Source organism: Sapajus apella, unplaced genomic scaffold, assembly GCF_009761245.1.
Source record: "Sapajus apella isolate SASKATOON/1434 unplaced genomic scaffold, GSC_monkey_1.0 scaffold63, whole genome shotgun sequence".
Lineage (NCBI taxonomy): Eukaryota > Metazoa > Chordata > Mammalia > Primates > Cebidae > Sapajus > Sapajus apella.
In genome coordinates, this window is record NW_022437003.1 from 11,116,988 (window position 1) to 11,135,073 (window position 18,086).

General features: G+C 39.3%; 1 protein-coding gene and 1 non-coding gene across 2 annotated transcripts in view; one reads left to right on the plus strand and one right to left on the minus strand.

Annotated features, from left to right (window-relative positions):
* The window catches only part of RANBP9 (RAN binding protein 9), a 111,126-nt gene that overhangs the window by 29,377 nt on the left and 63,663 nt on the right, over window positions 1-18,086 (plus strand). The gene's annotated exons all lie outside the window — the stretch shown is intronic.
* Window positions 5,349-5,411, minus strand: LOC116529868. The gene has a single exon (XR_004259716.1). It is a non-coding gene; the product is annotated as a U7 small nuclear RNA (small nuclear RNA).

Below are 18,086 nucleotides of genomic sequence, written 5' to 3' on the forward strand. Positions count from 1 at the left end.
ATACCTAACAAATGTAGGTAGGTTTGTTGTTTTTTTTTTTTTTTTTTGAGACAGAGTCTTGCTCTGTTGCCAGATGCCGGGCTGGAGTGCGGTGGCGCAATCTCGGCTCACTGCAGCCCCTGCCCCCTGGGTTCAAGCAATTCTCCTGCCTCAGCCTCTCAAGTAGCTGGGACTACAGGCGTGCGCCACCATGCCCAGCTAATTTTTGTATTTTTAGTAGAGATGGGGTTTCACCATGTTGGCCAGGATGGTCTCGATCTCTTGACCTCATGATCCGCCTGCCTCGGCCTCCCAAAGTGCTGGAATTACAGACCTGAGCCACCGCCCCCGGCCGTTTTTTTTTTTTTCCCCCCCAAGAAATTTTTTTTTTTTCAGTTACAAGGTAATACATTCTTAATGCAAAAGGGAAAAAAACACAAACGAATCCTGTGAAATAGAAAAAAGCATGCACATTTTTAAAAGCATCTGCAACCCTACCATCCATATTAATGGCAGTTGACATTTTAGAGTACAGTATATTCTCTCCAGCTTTTCTTCTCTATTCACACTGCTTTCAACATTAGTCAAAGAAAAATAGGTTTAAGATGTATTTGAGTCACATGAGAGATTTAAAAAATACATTATTTTCATGGGTTCCAGTACTTATACTTTCACTTTAATATAAATTTAATTAAAAAATTCAGGGAGAGTCGGGCACAGTGGCTCATGCCTGTAATCCTACCACTTTGGGAGGCTGAGGCGGGTGGATCACGAGGTCAGGAGTTTGAGACCAGAGTGGCCAATATGGTGAAACCCTTTCATTACTAAAGATACAAAAATTAGCTGGGCGTGATGTGGCGTGCCTGTAATCCCAGGCAGAAGAATTGCTTGAACCCAGGAGGTGGAGGTTGCAGTGAGCCAAGATCACATTACTGCACTTCAGCCTGGGCAACAGAGCGAAATTCCGCTCCGTGTCAAAAAAACAAAAACAAAAAACAAAACAAAACAAAAAACCATAATTCAGGGAGAAAATTTCATTTTAATGTTTTAAAGACACCGTGTCACATAACTTTAAGGTTGTATAGGTTTGTCATGATGAATATGTTACGTGAAATCATATTTCTGTTTTTCCGAACCAGGAAAACAGTTTGTAACCAGTCTATTTATGTTTATCTCAGATATATTGAGTTCTTTGTCTTTGCCTGTTGCTGGAATCACTTAGGTTGATTAACATTCCAAGATAAGGACAAATGATCTGTTGGTCCTAGACCTTTTGGCTTTGTAGATGATTTGATAGTCTGCGTAGTTTTTTGGAGGAGTGGGTGAAATGTTTTAAAATGGTTGCTGAGGAGTAATCCTCAGATGGAAAAACAGATTGGTTAAGAGTTGAAATTTATCCCAGTGATTCTTTGTAATTTGTATGGTACAGAATCTAAGGAGTTTTCTTCCCCAACATTTACAAACACGCAGAAGAGAGGGTTAATATATAGTGTTATACCCTACCCTTGTACACACCACCTAGATTTTAGAATTAAGATTTTGCCATATTTGCTTTATTATAGATCTGTTCCTCTGTCACACCATCTTTTTTTAAATGCATTTCAAAGTGAGTTGCAGAGTTTCCAAATCAGTTTTAAAGTCTCTCATTTTACACTTCTTTCTTTTTTCTTACTCTGAGAATCTTTGATTCTGGTGATGTGTATTTATTTGCTTTATCCTAGATTATCTTGATACATTTCCAAAGTAAAATACCAGTAATTTTGGAGGCTGAGGCCAGTGGATCACCTGAGGTCAGAAGTCCGAGACCAGCCTGGCCAACATGGCGAAACCCTGTCTCTACTAAAAATAACAAAAATTAGCTGGACGTGATGGTGGGCACCTGTAATTCTAGCCCCTTGGGAGGTTGAGGCAGGAGAATCGCTTAAACGCAGGAGGTGGATATTGGAGTGAGCCAAGATCGCACCATTGCACTTCAGCCTTGGGCAACAAAATTGGAACCCTGTCATAAAATAAAATAGGCTGGGCGCAGTGGCTCATGCCTGTAATCCCAGCACTTTGGGAGGCCAAGGCAGTGGATCATCTGAGGTCGGGAGTTTGCTACCAGCCTGACCAACATGGTACAACCCTGTCTCTACTGAAAATACAAAATTAGCCAGGCATGGTGGGACATTCCTGTAATCCTAGCTACTTGGGAGGCTGAGACAGGAGAATTGCTTGAACCTGGGAGGCGGAGGTTGCAGTGAGCCAAGATCACACCATTGCACTCCAGCCTGGGCAACGAGAATGAAACTGTCTCAAAAATAAAATAAATAAAAGAACATTGAATACTGTATATACAGCTAGTGCTCGACTTACGACCACGATTGGTTCCGACAGACTGGTCATAACACGATTTGGTTGTAAGTTGGGTAGGCTATATATACAGTACTGTGAAATGATGTTATAAAAATCTTTGTCATATTTTATCATAATTTTCTTTCATTATTATATATCATAATTTTCTTTGTTCATTTTATGCCATTTGTATCATCTCTACACCATTTTGTTTCTTATTTTTACATTCGTCAGGTTTAAGTAAAACACTACATTACCAGTACAACTGGTTTAATATTTGCAAAACATACAAAATTACAAAATACAGGTGCATACAAAAATACAAAATACAGGTGTAAAAAATACCATAGGAAACGTTTTCCCAATTGCAAACATATCAAAATATATAAACATGTACGAAACATTTTATTGGCCGCTGCTGCTTGGCTGCAGATCGTTGATGTCGTCATCTGAGACAGCAGTTGGGGTTACTGGAGTTGGTTTTTTCATAAACATGGTGAGCTTTGTCTGAATTGTATGTTTCTTTTTTTCTTCATAAATTTCACGATACGGACGAAACACATCGTGCGCCATCCGTTCAATCCTTGCAAATCGTTCGATGTTTGGGTCCATTGCTTCGAAATGTATAAGAAGTTTATTGGGAGGGGTTTGATGAAAAATATCCAAGACACAAAACACAAATTGCTGTACCGAGTCTGGGATAACAGTTGAAATGGTGCACGTGGAGATGGTAGTGCTGCCAGAAGCTGGTCTGCACTGTCGTACGCCCAGCTGGGCAACGTTTGCGCTGCCAGACGCGGAGCAGTTGTGGCTAGCGATTGTGGTCGTAAAGTCGAATGGTCGTAAGTTGCATAGGTCGTAAATCGATCAATACCTGTATGTATTTTTTGCGGCTTTTTTTATTTTGCTTTGGTCTTCAGAATATATCCCATTAGGGATCGATATGTAAAGTCACTTGAAATAATTCTTTTTTCTGTATTTCTGCCACCAACTTGATATGTTTCTAGTTACAACTTATTTAAAATTGTCTTCCATTCTTAGGGACTGATTTTTAAATTTTTATTTTCTTTAATTATGTAAAACATTTACATTGTTCCAAACTAAGACGGTTTAAGAAGGCACTTGGCCCAGGTGTGGTGGCTCAAGCCTGAAATCCCAGCACTTTGGGAGGCCGAGGTGGGCAGATCACCTGTGGTCAGGAGTTTGAGACTGGCCTGGCCAACATGGCGAAACCCTATCTCGACTAAAAATACAAAAATTAACCAGGCGTGGTGTGGCGTGCCTGTAATTCCAGCTACTTGGGAGGCTGAGGCAGGAGAATCACTTGAATCCAGGAAGCAGAGGTTGCAGTGCGCCAAGATTGCTCCACTGCACTTCAGCCTGGGTGACAGCGTGACTCTCAAAAAAAAAAAAGAAAGAAAAGACAAGCACTTCACAGAAGGTTCATGGCATTTTTTTTCTTCCCCTCCCTCTCAGGTAACTATTTTCATTAGTTTTTGGTTTTTAAGCAAGTGTGCCATCAGAAACTTTGAAGAGATATCACAAGTAGCTGATGACACTAAAGGAAGTGGTTAAATGGGGATGGTATTGAAAGGAAATTCGAAACATTTTTGTTGCTTTTGCTTTTTTTAATATTATCTATTTTCTCTTTTTTGGAGAGGGCTAGTATATTTTTACATTGAGAGAGGTACATTTATACTAATACATACAATCCTCTCCTTTTAAAGTACTCTCGTATTGTGAGCAATAATGAAATTAGCTAGTAACCTCTTATGCATCTTTTCTTCCCTTTTTTCAGCATCTGTGGTTTTCTTTGCATTTAAAATTTATTATTTATTAACGTAGTAAAATACATTTTTTTCAGTTTATAGTTGTGAGTTTTGACAAATAGAATTACATAACAACCACCGCAATTGAGATATACAACAGTTCTTTCACCTCCCCAAATTCTCTCATTGCCCCTTTATCTCAAACCCTCCCCCCACCCCTAACTCCTCACAACCACTGATCTCTCTTCTGTGCCTATAGTTTTGCCTTCTGAAGCCAGAATGTTATATAAGTGTAACCTTTTGAGTATGGCTATTTTGAATTCACTTAGCATGATGATGTGATGCTCATCCAGGTAGTTGAGTGTATCAGTCGTTTACTTTTTCTGTAAACTCTCTTTTGTTAATTGTTTTATATCTATATTTTACAAGCATACAACATTTGCATACACTACACTGTTTCCTTTATTCTGATCATTTAGTGTTAGTTCTAAATTATATTCGGTACTTATCACCAGACCTTATCCCAAAGATGCTTTTAGGATTTTTTGGTTGTCTGAAGCTCACATTCTACTGGAGAGCTCATGAGAACAATATTCTTTAAGTCCTTTTGGTTCAAACTATTTGTAACCATTATACCCGTTATATTTGAAGATTTGGTTGGATGTAAAACCCCTGGCTTATGTTTTTTTTTTTTTTCTTTTTTTTCCCCTGAGACAGACTCTCACTTAGTTGCCCAGGTTGGAGGGCAGTGGCACAATCGTGGCTCACAGAAGCCTCAGCCTCCTAAGTAGCTGGGACTACAGGTGTGCACCCTATGCCCAGCTAACTTTTTAATTTTTATTTTTGTTGAGACAGGGTCCCATTGTGTTGCTCAGGCTGGTTTTGAACTCCTGGGGGATCCTCCCCCCTCAGCTTCCCAAAGTGCTGGGATTACATACGTGAGCCACTGTGCCCAACATGTTTTCTTATGAGCTCCCTGGACATTTTCAAGGTCTTAAGCCATTTTTTTCTTTTGCAAGAAATTTGCTCATTTGCTTGGATACCTGAAAGATTTTCTTTAAAGAACCATTGCTTGTATCTATCTTGGTGTTGATCTTGGTATGACCTTAAATAGTAGGTTCAAGTGTTTTATTCCAGAAAATGTTTTTGTATGTTGTTTTTCATATTTGCTCTGTTTCATTACGTGTGTTTGTTTTTTAGGGGCTCTAATTATGAATGTATTTTGGATCTTCCTTGACTAATTTCTTTTATTATTTTATTTTTTGGAAGGGTTTTCTGGTTAAAAACTGGAAAGCCTGCTAGAGAAATTCTTAAAGAGCTGTAACACTTGACTGACTTCGTTATTTTGAAAATTTCCTCCATTCTCTTTTCTCTTTTCTTGTGGAGTCTGTTCTTTTATGTTCTGTTTAGCTTTTCTTTATTCTTGAAATTCTAATCCTTAGGTAAATAAAAGCACTATTTTTTGACCAATTTATATTAAAAATTGGAGACTTCCTGTGAAAAAGTCTTAAACATCCAGTGTAAATTTTAAGTTGTTAGTTTAATCCAGTGTTAATTTTAAGTTTTAAATTTTCACTTGTGAAGAGAAATATTGTTGAAAAACAAAACAGTAAAACACATCTCAGTCTCCATAGTTTTATAGATACACCTCATTTGGTACAAGTACAAGTAGAACCTGTAATGTTTATAGAATTTAAATGTAAATCAGTTTCTTCTGAACTTACTTGTGTGATTTAAAGTTGCTACTTTTTATTGTTTATTAATTTTATAGGGATATTTTGAAAATAAGATTTTAAATATGTATTACAATATAAATAATTTTATTAACCAGAAATGTCAGTGTATTAGAAACATAAATAATTTCTTGTCTATTGAGTGAAAGTAGAATATGTTGTTTTATACATGTGATAGATTATTTTTCTTTACATTTAACACCATAACAGTTTAACAAGTCAGGAAACCACGTTATTTTGTGTTTTATTGTTGTAGTACAGTAATTTACTACAGATGGAATTATTTGACAAAGAATTGTCAGAGGAACTCTCAAACTAATATGCTTTTCTTGTTTTTAGAGTCTTACTGTCTTAATCGTTAAAAGGCAGGATAAATGAATAGGTACTTGAAACCCATCTTAGTAAATATAGCCAGGCCTTAATTTAAGGTATTGTATATTTATATTTTTATAGCTCTTTGAGAGGTAATGGGAGAAAGGTGCAGCTGAAGGGTTGATATATGTTATTGTGAACTTCCCAGAGGCAAGAACTAATTTCTGTGATTCTTTATGCTTTGGGAAGAAAGTGGTAGAGAAGGTACAGTATATATATAGAGAGATAAGTAGCTGCCTTACTGTCAGCATAGAATTAGAATTGGAACAATTAAAAAAAAATTACAGATGATAAAGTGAAATGTTCTAGGTTTGAATAGTAATACTGAAAAAGGATTTCTGTTTTCTGTTACTTAAGTTTCTTACCTTAATTTCATTGTTTCAGATAATCATCTGGTGAGTAGTATTTCACTTTGTAATATTTTGAGCATGCATATACTTAAATTTCTTTTGTATATTAATAGTGGTTGTTCTAAGAATGTGGGTGTTGGATATGGTATGGTAAAGTCTGTGCAGCTGCAGGGGAGATGAGAATAAGGCTTAGAAGGAAGAATTTTATTATACTCACAGGTCTCAGAGAGGGTCACTGCATGCCACACAGGGACACAGGGGGAGCACCAGATTTTTTGGGTTTTTTGAAACAGAGTCTCACTCTGTTGCCAGACTGGAGTGCAGTGTTGTGATCTCGGCTCACTGCGACCTCCACCTCCCAGGTTCAAGTGATTCTCCTGCCTCAGCCTCCCAAGTAGCTGGGACTAAAAGTGCACGCCACTACGCCCAGCTAATTTTTGTGTTTTTAGCAGAGATGGAGTTTCACCATGTTGGCCAATATGGTCTCGATCCTTGACCTCATGATCTGCCCGCCTTGGCCTCCCAAAGTGCTCGGATTACAGGCGTGAGCCATCGCTCCTGGTCAGCACCAGGTTTTAGTCAGGAAGCAGAAGACAGGAGCCATGGAAAAGTTCAGGCCAGAGTCTTTACTGGAGTTTCCTGGGAAAGGCAGGGGAGGGCAGGGTAAACAGTTGATGATTGACCAGTGTGGATAATTCTTGCAGGCTTTGAGCTGTAGAAGTGGTTGTTTCTAATTGCCTGGTACCTGACTCTGGAATGATTTAGGGCAGGAAATAACTGGCTTCGTATGTGAGCATTAGATAAGAAGGTGGTTTTGGCTATAGGCTCTGGATTTGTTGGTTTGTATATGGAAGACATACTCCTGTGAGCCCTTTGCTGTCTCTAAGAAGGTGCTAGTCCTGGCCAGCAAACTTTTTAAGAAGTCAAATTGAAATTTTGTCTGTTTACTCGGTCAAATAATTTCTGTGTTAATAATCTTTCAGGCATAGCTTTCTCAACAATTGCTTCCTCTTTGGTTCTTCATTATTTTCCATAAGTTCTCATATCTTTTAGATGGTGATTACATTTTTTAAACCCTGAAATACGTATCAAATACATAACTTGATTGAAATATTTTCACAGGAGCATCTGTAATTGTTTCTTGAGATAAGGTCTCATTGTGTTGCCCAGGCTGGAGTGCAGTGATCACCGTTAACTGCAGCCTTGAACTCCCGGGCTTAGGTGATCCTCTCACCTCAGCTTCCTGAGTAGCTGGGACTACAGGCACGTGCCATTATGCCTGGCTAATTTTTTATATTTGTCGTAGAGACGGGTTTTCCCATGTTGCCTAGGCTAGTTTTGAAGTGCTGGACTCAAGTGATCTGCCCACCTCAGCCTCCTCAAGTGCTGGTATAGGCTTGAGCCACCACACCTGGACTACAATTGTTGATGGAATGTTTTTAGTTTAATTTTATAGCACTATTATGTGAACCACCAGTTGGTATGTATCACTTTTATTATCATTTCACTTTTGATGGTTGAAAGACGTTAGAGTTTGTTCTTTTACGTGAGAAGAAAATGGATGTATGTTCATATGTTTAAATGTTTAAGATTGGTAACTTGTGAGTTACAGACAAGTGCCCTGAGTTTCTTTATAGAAATAGATAGATATACATATACTAGTATATCTTGCTTTAGTAATGAACTTTTTGTGCTCTTGTCTTATATTCATAATGCCATTTGGCAGAAATGAAACATTTTATTTCAAAAGCATTAAGTAATTTTTAGGTCATGTACGACAAAAAAAAAATTCCCTCTTGCCATGTCAGTAACTTATATACGTGAAGAAACTATTCAGAATTTGAAATTTTAAAATGAAACAAGAAGGGAATTTGATAGGGTATTATGCTCATTAGATTAATGTTTACTGTGCAGCTAACATTTAGTGTAACTAGAATTTTCTTCTGAAATAAGTAAACTCTTGTAAAGAAATTACATTTATAAAAATGCTTTTGAGTTTCAAATAAGGCACCAGTCAACTGAGTTAGCTTGTAAATGAAAAGCCAGCTCCAATCCTATAGGACAAAAATGTCTTCAGCTTACCAGTCTTTTTGAAACTGCTAAAAATGGAATTACTTCACTCAAAAGGGTCACATCTACCTTTTTGGAAAACGTCGTTACATTTCCAATAAAAATTTGAGGGCAGTGTACAAGCTGTTTTATAACATGCTTTTCCCCCATTATTGTGTTACATTTTTTCATTTTATTAAATACTATTTTTATAGCAGCATTTATAATGACATTATACACTTGTTTTGATTTTAAGACTCTGAGGATTCTAACAGGACCTGGCCAGAGTTTGAGGGCTTCTCAGTTGCGGGACCATGTCTTCCTCCAGCCATTGAGTTTGTATAGTGGACAGGGCCTGCGTGGGGCCATTTTGAGATGGAGGCAAAAGTACCACATACTTTTAATGTATGCATATATAGTGATTTGTTACCTGTCCTTTTTTCTTGCACATAAAGATTAGTCTCAGTTTCATATAGAATGAAAAGAATGTTCATTGAACATTCTTGTATCTACCTTTGGATATATCGATGATTATTTTCTTTAGAGTGTATTAAATGAAAAAGGGTTTGCCATTTTAAGGAGACCTTGAGAACTAGTGAGGTCTAATATTTTTCGTGTTTCTTTTCATGTGCCTGTGTGTTTTCCTGAAGTGCCTGTTTAGGTTACTCATGTTTTATTGCAGTACTTTTTCAAAAATTTATTTTTAACATGCAGTAAAGTTAACTTTTTTTTTTTGTTTGTATCGTTCTGAGTTTTGACAAATGCAAGGAGTCCACTAAAGGACTTCCCTTTTATATCCCTTCATTAATCTTCCTTTTACATTTAACTCCTGGCAGCCACTGAATGACTCTCTTTTCCTATAGTGTTTCTTTTTTTAAAATGGCATGTAAATGGAGTCATTCAGTATGTAACCGTTTTTTTTGTGGGGGGAGATGGGGTCTCGATCTGTTGCCCATGCTGGAGTCCAGTGGTACAATCTCGGCTCACTGCCAACGTCTGCCTCCCAGGTTCAAGTGATTCTCCTGTCACAGCCTCCCAAGTAGCTGGGATTACAGGCACACACCACCACACCCAGCTATTTTTTTTTAATTAATTAATTTTTTAAATTGCATTTTAGGTTTTGGGGTACATGTGAAGAACATGCAAGATTGTTGCATAGGTACACACATGGCAGTGTGATTTGCCACCTTCCTCCCCTTCACCTATATCTGGCATTTCTCCCCATGCTATCTCTCCCCAACTCCCCACCCCATGCTGTCCCTTCCCTATTACTCCCAACAGACCCCAGTGTGTAGTGCTCCCCTCCCTGTGTCCATGTGTTCTCATTGTTCAACACCCGCCTATGAGTAAGAACATGCGGTGTTTGATTTTCTGCTCTTGTGTCAGTTTGCTGAGAATGATGGTTTCCAGGTTCATCCCTGTCCCTACAAAGGACATGAACTCATCATTTTTGTTGGCTGCATAATATTCCATGGTGTATATGTGCCACATTTTCCCTGTCCAGTCTATCATCGATGGGCATTTGGGTTGGTTCCAGGTCTTTGCTATTGTAAACAGTGCTGCATTGACCATTTGTGTGCATGTGTCCTTATTGTAGAAAGATTTATAATCCTTTGGATATATACCCAGTAATGGGATTGCTGAGTCAAATGGAATTTCTATTTCTAGGTCCTTGAGGAATTGCCACACTGTCTTCCGCAACGGTTGAACTAATTTACACTCCCACCAACAGTGTAAAAGTGTTCCTATTTCTCCACATCCTCTCCAGCATCTATTGTCTCCAGATTTTTTAATGATTGCCATTCTAACTGGCATGAGATGGTATCTCAGTGTAGTTTTGATTTGCATTTCTCTGATGACCAGTGATGATGAGCATTTTTTTCATGTTTGTTGGCCTCATGTATGTCTTCTTCTTTTGTAAAGTATCTGTTCATATCCTTCGCCCACTTTTGAATGGGCTTGTCTGTTTTTTTCTTGTAAATCTGTTTTAGTTCTTTGTAAATTCTGGATATCAGCCCTTTGTCAGATGAATAAACTGCAAAAATTTTTTCCCATTCTGTTGGTTGGCAATTCACGTTTCTTTTGCTGTGCAGAAGCTGTGGAGTTTGATTAGGTCCCATTTGTCTATTTTGGCTTTTGTTGCCAATGGTTTTGGTGTTTTGGTCATGAAGTCCTTGCCTACACCTATGTCCTAAATGGTTTTGCCTAGATTTTCTTCTATGGTTTTTATGGTGTTAGGTTTTATGTTTAAGTCTTTAATCCATCTGGAGTTAATTTTAGTGTAAGGTGTCAGGAAGGGGTCCAGTTTCTGCTTTCTGCACATGGCTAGCCAGTTTTCCCAACACCATTTATTAAACAGGGAACCCTTTCCCCATTGCTTGCTTTTGTCAGGTTTGTCAAAGATCAGATGGTTGTAGACATGTTGTGTTGCTTCCAAGGCTTCTGCTGTGTTCCATTGGTCTATATCTCTGTTTTGGTACCAGTACCATGCTGTTTTGATTACTGTAGCCTTGTAGTATAGTTTGAAGTCTGGTAGTGTGATGCCTCCCACTTTGTTCTTTTTGCTTAGAATTGATTTGGCTATGCAGGTTCTCCTTTGGTTCCATATGAAGTTTAAGGTGTTTTTTTCCAGTTCTGTGAAGATGGTCATTGGTAGCTTGATGGGGATAGCGTTGAATGTGTAAATTACTTTGGGCAGTATGGCCATTTTCACGATATTGATTCTTCCTAACCATGAACAAGGAATGTTTCTCCATCTGTTTGTGTCCTCTCTTATTTCGTTGAGCAGTGGCCTGTAGTTCTCCTTGAAGAGGTCCTTTACGTTCCTTGTTAGTTGTATTTCTAGGTATTTTATTCTCTTTGTAGCAATTGTGAATGGCAGTTCGTTCTTGATTTGGCTCTCTTTAAGTCTGTTATTGGTGTATAGGAATGCTTGTGATTTTTGCACATTGATTTTGTATCCTGAGACTTTGCTGAAGTTGCTTATCAGTTTCAGGAGATTTTGGGCTGAGACAATGGGGTGTTCTAGATATACAATCATGTCGTCTGCAAATAGAGACAATTTGACTTCCTCCTTTCCTATTTAAATACCCTTTATTTCTTTTTCTTCCCTGATTGCTCTGGCAAGAACTTCCAGTACTATATTGAATAGGAGTGGTGAGAGAGGGCATCCTTGTCTAGTGCCAGATTTCAAAGGGAGTGCTTCCCGTTTTTGCTCATTCAGTATGATGTTGGCTGTTGGTTTGTTGTAAATAGCTTTTATTATTTTGAGATACGTTCCGTTAATACCTAGTTTATTGAGGGTTTTTAGCATAAAGGGCTGTGGAATTTTGTCAAAGGAGGCCTTCTCTGCATCAATTGAGATAATCATGTGCTTTTTGTCTTTGGTTCTGTTCATGTGGTGAATTACGTTTATAGACTTGCATATGTTGAACCAGCCTTGCATCCCTGGGATGAATCCTACTTGATCATGGTGGATAAGCTTTTTGATGTGCTGTTGCAATTGGCTTGCCAGTATTTTATTGAAGATTTTTGCATCTATGTTCATCATGGATATTGGCCTGAAGTTTTCTTTTCTTGTCGAGTCTCTGCCGGGTTTTGGTATCAGGATGATGTTGGTCTCATAGAATGATTTGGGAAGGATTCCCTCTTTTTGTATTGTTTGGAACAGTTTCAGAAGGAATGGTACCAGCTCCTCTTTGTATGTCTGGTAGAATTTGGCTGTGAACCCATCTGGACCTGGGCTTTTTTTGGGTGATAGGCTCTTAATTGCTACCTCAACTTCAGACCTTGTTATTGGTCTATTCAGGGTTTTGACTTCTTCCTGGTTTAGGCTTGGGAAGAGGCAAGTATCCAGGAATTTATCCATTTCTTCCAGGTTTACTAGTTTATGTGCATAGAGTTGTTTGTAATAATCTCTGATGATGGTTTGAATTTCTGTGGAATCTGTGGTGATATCCCTTTATTGTTTTTTATTGCATCAATTTGGTTATTCTCTCTTTTCTTTTTTATTAATCTGGCTAGTGGTCTATTTTGTTGATCTTTTCGAAAAACCAGCTCCTGGATTTACTCATTTTTTGAAGGGTTTTTTGTGTCCCTATCTCCTTCAGTTCTGCTCTGATGTTATTTCTTGTCTTGTGCTAGGTTTTGAGTTTTTTTGATGTTGCTCCTCTAGCTCTTTCAATTTTGACAATAGGGTGTCAATTTTAGATCTCTCCTTCTCATGTGGGCACTTATTGCTATATATTTTCCTCTAGAGACTGCTTTAAATGTGTCCCAGAGATTCTGGTATGTTGTGTCTTCATTCTTGTTGGTTTCGAGGAACATCTTTATTTCTGCATTCATTTCATTGTTTATCCAGTCAACATTCAAGAGCAAGTTGTTCAGTTTCCATGAAGCTGTGTGTTTCTGAGTTAGTTTCTGAATTCTGAGTTCTAACTTGATTGCACTGTGGTCTGAGAGACTGTTTGTTATGATTTCTGTTCTTTTGCATTTGCCGAGGAGTGATTTACTCCCAATTGTGTGGTCAATTTTAGAGTAGGTGTGATGTGGTGCTGAGAAGAATGTATATTCAGTGGATTTGGGGTGGAGAGCTCTGTAGATGTCTAATGGGTTTGCTTGTTCCAGGTCTGAGTTCAAGTCCTGGATATCGTTGTTAATTTTCTGTCTGGTTGATCTGTCTAATATTGACAATGGGGTGTTAAAGTCTCCCACTATTATTGTATGGGAGTCTGTGTCTCTTTGTAAGTCATTAAGCACTTGCCTTATGTATCTGGGTGCTCCTGTATTGGGTGTGTATATATTTAGGATCGTTAGCTCTTCTTGTTGCATTGATCCTTTTACGATTATGTAATGTCCTTCTTTGTCTCTTTTGATCTTTGTTGCTTTAAAGTCTGTTTTATCAGAGATGAGAATTGCAACTCCTGCTTTTTTTTGGTCTCCATTTGCTTGGTAAATCTTCTCCATCCCTTTATTTTGAGCCTTTGTATATCCTTGTATGTGAGATGGGTTTCCTGGATACAGCATACTGATGGATTTTGGCTTTTTATCCAATTTGCCAGTCTGTTTCTTTTGATTGGGGCATTTATTCCATTTACATTTAGGGTTAATATTCTTATGTGTGAATTTGATCCTGCCGTTTTGATGCTAGCTGGCTGTTTTGCCCGTTAGTTGATGCAGATTCTTCATTGTGTTGATTCTCTTTACCATTTGGTATGTTTTTGGAGTGGCTGGTACTGGTTATTCCTTTCTATGTGTAGAGCCTCTTTCAGGAGCTCTTGTAAAGCTGGCCTGGTGGTTATGAAATCTCTGAGTACTTGCATGCTCACAAAGGATTTTATTTTTCCTTCACTTGTGAAGCTTAGTTTGGCTGGATATGAAATTCTGGATTGAAAATTCTTTTCTTTAAGGATGTTGAATATCGGCCCCCACTCTTTTCTGGCTTGTAGGGTTTCTGCTGAAAGATCTGCCCTGAGTCTGATGCACTTCCCTTTGTGGGTAACCCGACCTTTCTCTCTGGCTCCCCTTACCATTTTCTCCTTCATTTCAACCCTGGTGAATCTGACGTTTATGTGCCTTTGGGTTGCTCTTCTTGACGAATATCTTTGTGGTGTTCTCTGTATTTCCTGGACTTGAATATTGGCCTGCCTTACTAGGTTGTGGAAGTTTTCCTGGATAATATCCTGAAGAGTATTTTCCAGCTTGGATTCATTCTCTTCGTCGCATTCAGGTACACCTATCAAACGTAGATTTGGTCTTTTCCCATAGTCCCACATTTCTTGGAGACTTTGTTCATTCCTTTTTACCCTTCTTTCTCTAATCATGCCTTCTCGTTTTATTTCATTGATTTAATCTTCGACCTCTGATATCCATTTTTCTGCTGGGTCAATTCGGCTGTTGAAACCTGTGCATGCTTCGTGAAGTTCTCATGTTGTGTTTTTCAGCTCCATCAATTCATTTGTATTCCAAGTGTCCATTCTCGTTAGCATTTCATCAAATCTTTTTTCAAGGTTCTTTGTTTGTTTGCATTGGGTTAGAACATGTTCTTTCAGCTCACAGAAGTTTCTTACTACCCACCTTCTGAAGCCTGATGCTGTCATTTCATCTCACTCATTCTCCATCCAGCCTTGTTCCCTTCCTGGTGAGGAGTTGTGATCCCTTGTAGGAGGAGAGGTGTTCTGGTTTCGGGTGTTTTCATCCTTTTTGCGCTGGTTTCTTTCCATCTTTATGGATTTATCTACCTGTCGTCTTTGTAGTTGCTGACTTTCAGATTAGGTCTCTGAGTGGTTTCTGTTTGTTGATGATCAAGTTATTCCTGTTTCTTAGTTTTCCTTCTAACAGTCTGGCCCCTCTGCTGTAGGACTGCCGAGGTCCACTACAGGCCTTGCTTTCCTGGGAATCACCTGCAGCAGCTGCAGAACAGAAAGGGTTGCTACCAGTTTCTTCTTTGGGTATCTTTGTCCCAGAAGGATACCCGCCAAATGTCAGTCTGATCTCTCCTTTATGAGGTGACTCTTTGGATATACAGGGGTCAGGGAGCTGCTTGAGGAGACAGTCTGTCCTTTATAGGAGCTCAAGTGCTGAGCTGTGAGCTCTGTTGTTCATTCAGAGCTGCTGGGCAGGTACGTTTATGTCTGCTGCAGCAGAACTCATAAACCACTTTTTGTTTCCAGGTGCTCTGTCCCAGGGAGTTAGGGCTTTATTTATGAGTTTCTGTTGTGCTGCTGCCTTTTTTTTTCAGGGTTGCCCTGACCAGCAAGGATGCAGCCTAGTCACTGACTGCCTGCAGAGGCTTTGCTGAGCTGCTGTGGGCTCCGTCCAGCTGCCAGTGAACTTCCCTGCAATCCTGTTTATATGGGTGTAGTTAGAACTGCCTAGGCAATGGTGGCCCACCTCAGTATTGGCGGACTCTCTCTGTAATGGCAGGTTGCCTTGGCAACGGCAGGCAGCCTCAGCAATGGCAGGTTGCCTTGGCAATGGCAGGCTGCCTCAGTGATGGCGGACTACCTCCGTAGCGGTGGAGTGTCTCAGTAATGGCGGACACCCTTCCCCCATGGAGCTGGACTGTCCCGGGTTCAGCTGCGCTTGCTGTGAAACTCTCAATCCAGAGAGTTTCTGATTGCTGTTCTTTTGTGGGGGTGGGACCAGCTGAGCCTGATCATCTGCCTCCCTGCCTCAGAGTCTTTTTTTTTTTTTTTCAGTTGAATAGTTGACTCTCTCCCAGGTGTTCCAGTTGCCTGTTGCAAAGGCGCTGGGATCTGTGTGATTTCCCATGCGGTGAGCCGCCGGCTTAAATGGCGGTGCTGAGATTCGTGGCCCTTTTTTTGCCCAGGAATCTCTTGGCCTGGCTCCCTGTTCAGTCCCCTTTTTAATCAGATGAATGGGTGACTTCCCAGGGCTCCAATCGCCAGCTAAAGGGGCACCCGGACCAGTGTATTTTGTATGGACAACCGCCGTCCCGGGGCACCAACAAAGCAGCCGCATGGGGCAAAGCAGCTGTGCTGGTGACCCATGGGGCTCCTCCGCCTGGGAATCTCCTGGTCTGTGGGCAATAAAAATGCGGCGTCCAATCACCATCTGCGCTTTCACTGGGAGCTGCCATCCTGAGCTGTTCCTAAACGGCCATCTTGGATCTTCCACAATGCCACACCCAGCTAATTTTTGTATATTTAGTAGAGACGGAGTTTTACATTGTTGGCAAGGCTGGTCTGGAACTCCTGAGTTCAAGTGATCCACCCACCTCAGCTTCCCAAAGTGCTGGGATTATAGGCAGGAGCCACTGCACCTACCAGTATGTAAGGTTCGAGACTAACTTCTTTCACTTAGCATAATACTTGTTAGATTAATCCATAATGATGCTTATACCAGTAGTTTGTTACTTTTTATTACTGAGTAGTATTCCATTGTAAGGATATAAGTTTATTCATCTCTTCCCAGCAGAGGGACTTTGGGTTGTTTCCAGTTTATATAATTATGAGTACAGCTGCTGTAAACATTCACAGACAGCGTTTTGTGAGAACTTATTTTCTCAATATTTTTAAGCATATTGTATATTAAATGTATAATTGTTTGTTATATATGTTGGGATATGTCTTCTAACTTTTTTTCCCTTTATATTTGTTTACTGTGTTTTTATTCCCCTAATTAATATGCTTTGGTTTTTAGACTAGTTTTACGTTTACAGAAAAACAGATAAGAGAGTTCCCTCCCATATGTCCACATTTCCCACACCCAGTTTCTCTTAAGAAAATCTTACAAGGGTAAACACAGTCTTACCATATGATTTAGCAGTCACATTCCTAGACATTTACTCAAACAAGGTGAACATTTACGGCCACACAAAAACTTGCACACAAATGTCTGTGGCATTTAGTGTGGCATTAGCGTGGAACATTTGTTATAATTGGTGAACCAATATTGTTAAATTATTAACTTAAAGTCCATAGATTATATAAGGGTTCACTCTTCTTTTGTACAGTTCTGTGAGTTTTGGCAAATGCATGATGTCATATATCCAAAGAGTCGTACAGAACAGTTTCACTGACTAAAAATCCTCTGTCCTCCATTTATTCACCCTTTTTCCTTCTCTCCTCTTCCCTCCATCCGCAGACTCATGGCACCCATTGGTCTTTTGGCTGTCTCCATAGTTTTCCTTTTATAAAAGAGTTTTGTATACAGCTAGTGCTCAACTTACGACCATGATTGGTTTCGACAGACCAGTCGTAACACGATTTGGTCGTAAGTTGAGTAGGCTATATGCACGTGGAGATGGTAGTGCTGCTGGAAGCTGGTCCGCACAGTCGTACGCCCAACTGGGCAACGTTTGTGCTGCCAGACGCGGAGAATTCGTGACTAGCAATGGTGGTCGTAAAGTCAAATGGTCGTAAGTTGCATAGGTCGTAAGTCGATCAACACCTGTAATTGGAATCATATAGTACATAGCCTTTTTAGACTGGCTTCTTTCGCTTAGCAATGAACATCTAAGACTAATATGTATTTCTTCATGGCCTAATAGTTCATTACTTTTTGTCACTAAATAATATTCCATTCTATGAATGTACCATAGTATGATAGTCCAGTCACCTATTGAGGGACTTCTTAGTTGCTTCGAGATTTTGTCATTTATGAATAAGTTGCCACAGATAATTGTGTCCAAGTTTTTGTATGGCTGTGAATTTTCACCTTGTTTGAGTAAACGCCTAGGAGTGTGATTGCTAAATCATATGGTAAGACTGTGTTTACCTTTGTAAGAAACTGCCAAACCATCTTCCAAAGTGGCTGTACCATTTTGCATTCCCATCAACAATGAATGAAAATTCCTTTTATACCACATCCATCTTCATCAGCAACTGATATGTCAGGTTTTTGGATTTTAGTCATTATAATAGGTGTTTAGGGGTATCTCATTATTGTTTTAATTTGCGTTTCCCCAGTGATATATGTTAAGCATCTTTTCATATGTTTGTCGTTTGTAGATCATCTTTAGTGAAATGTCTATCCAG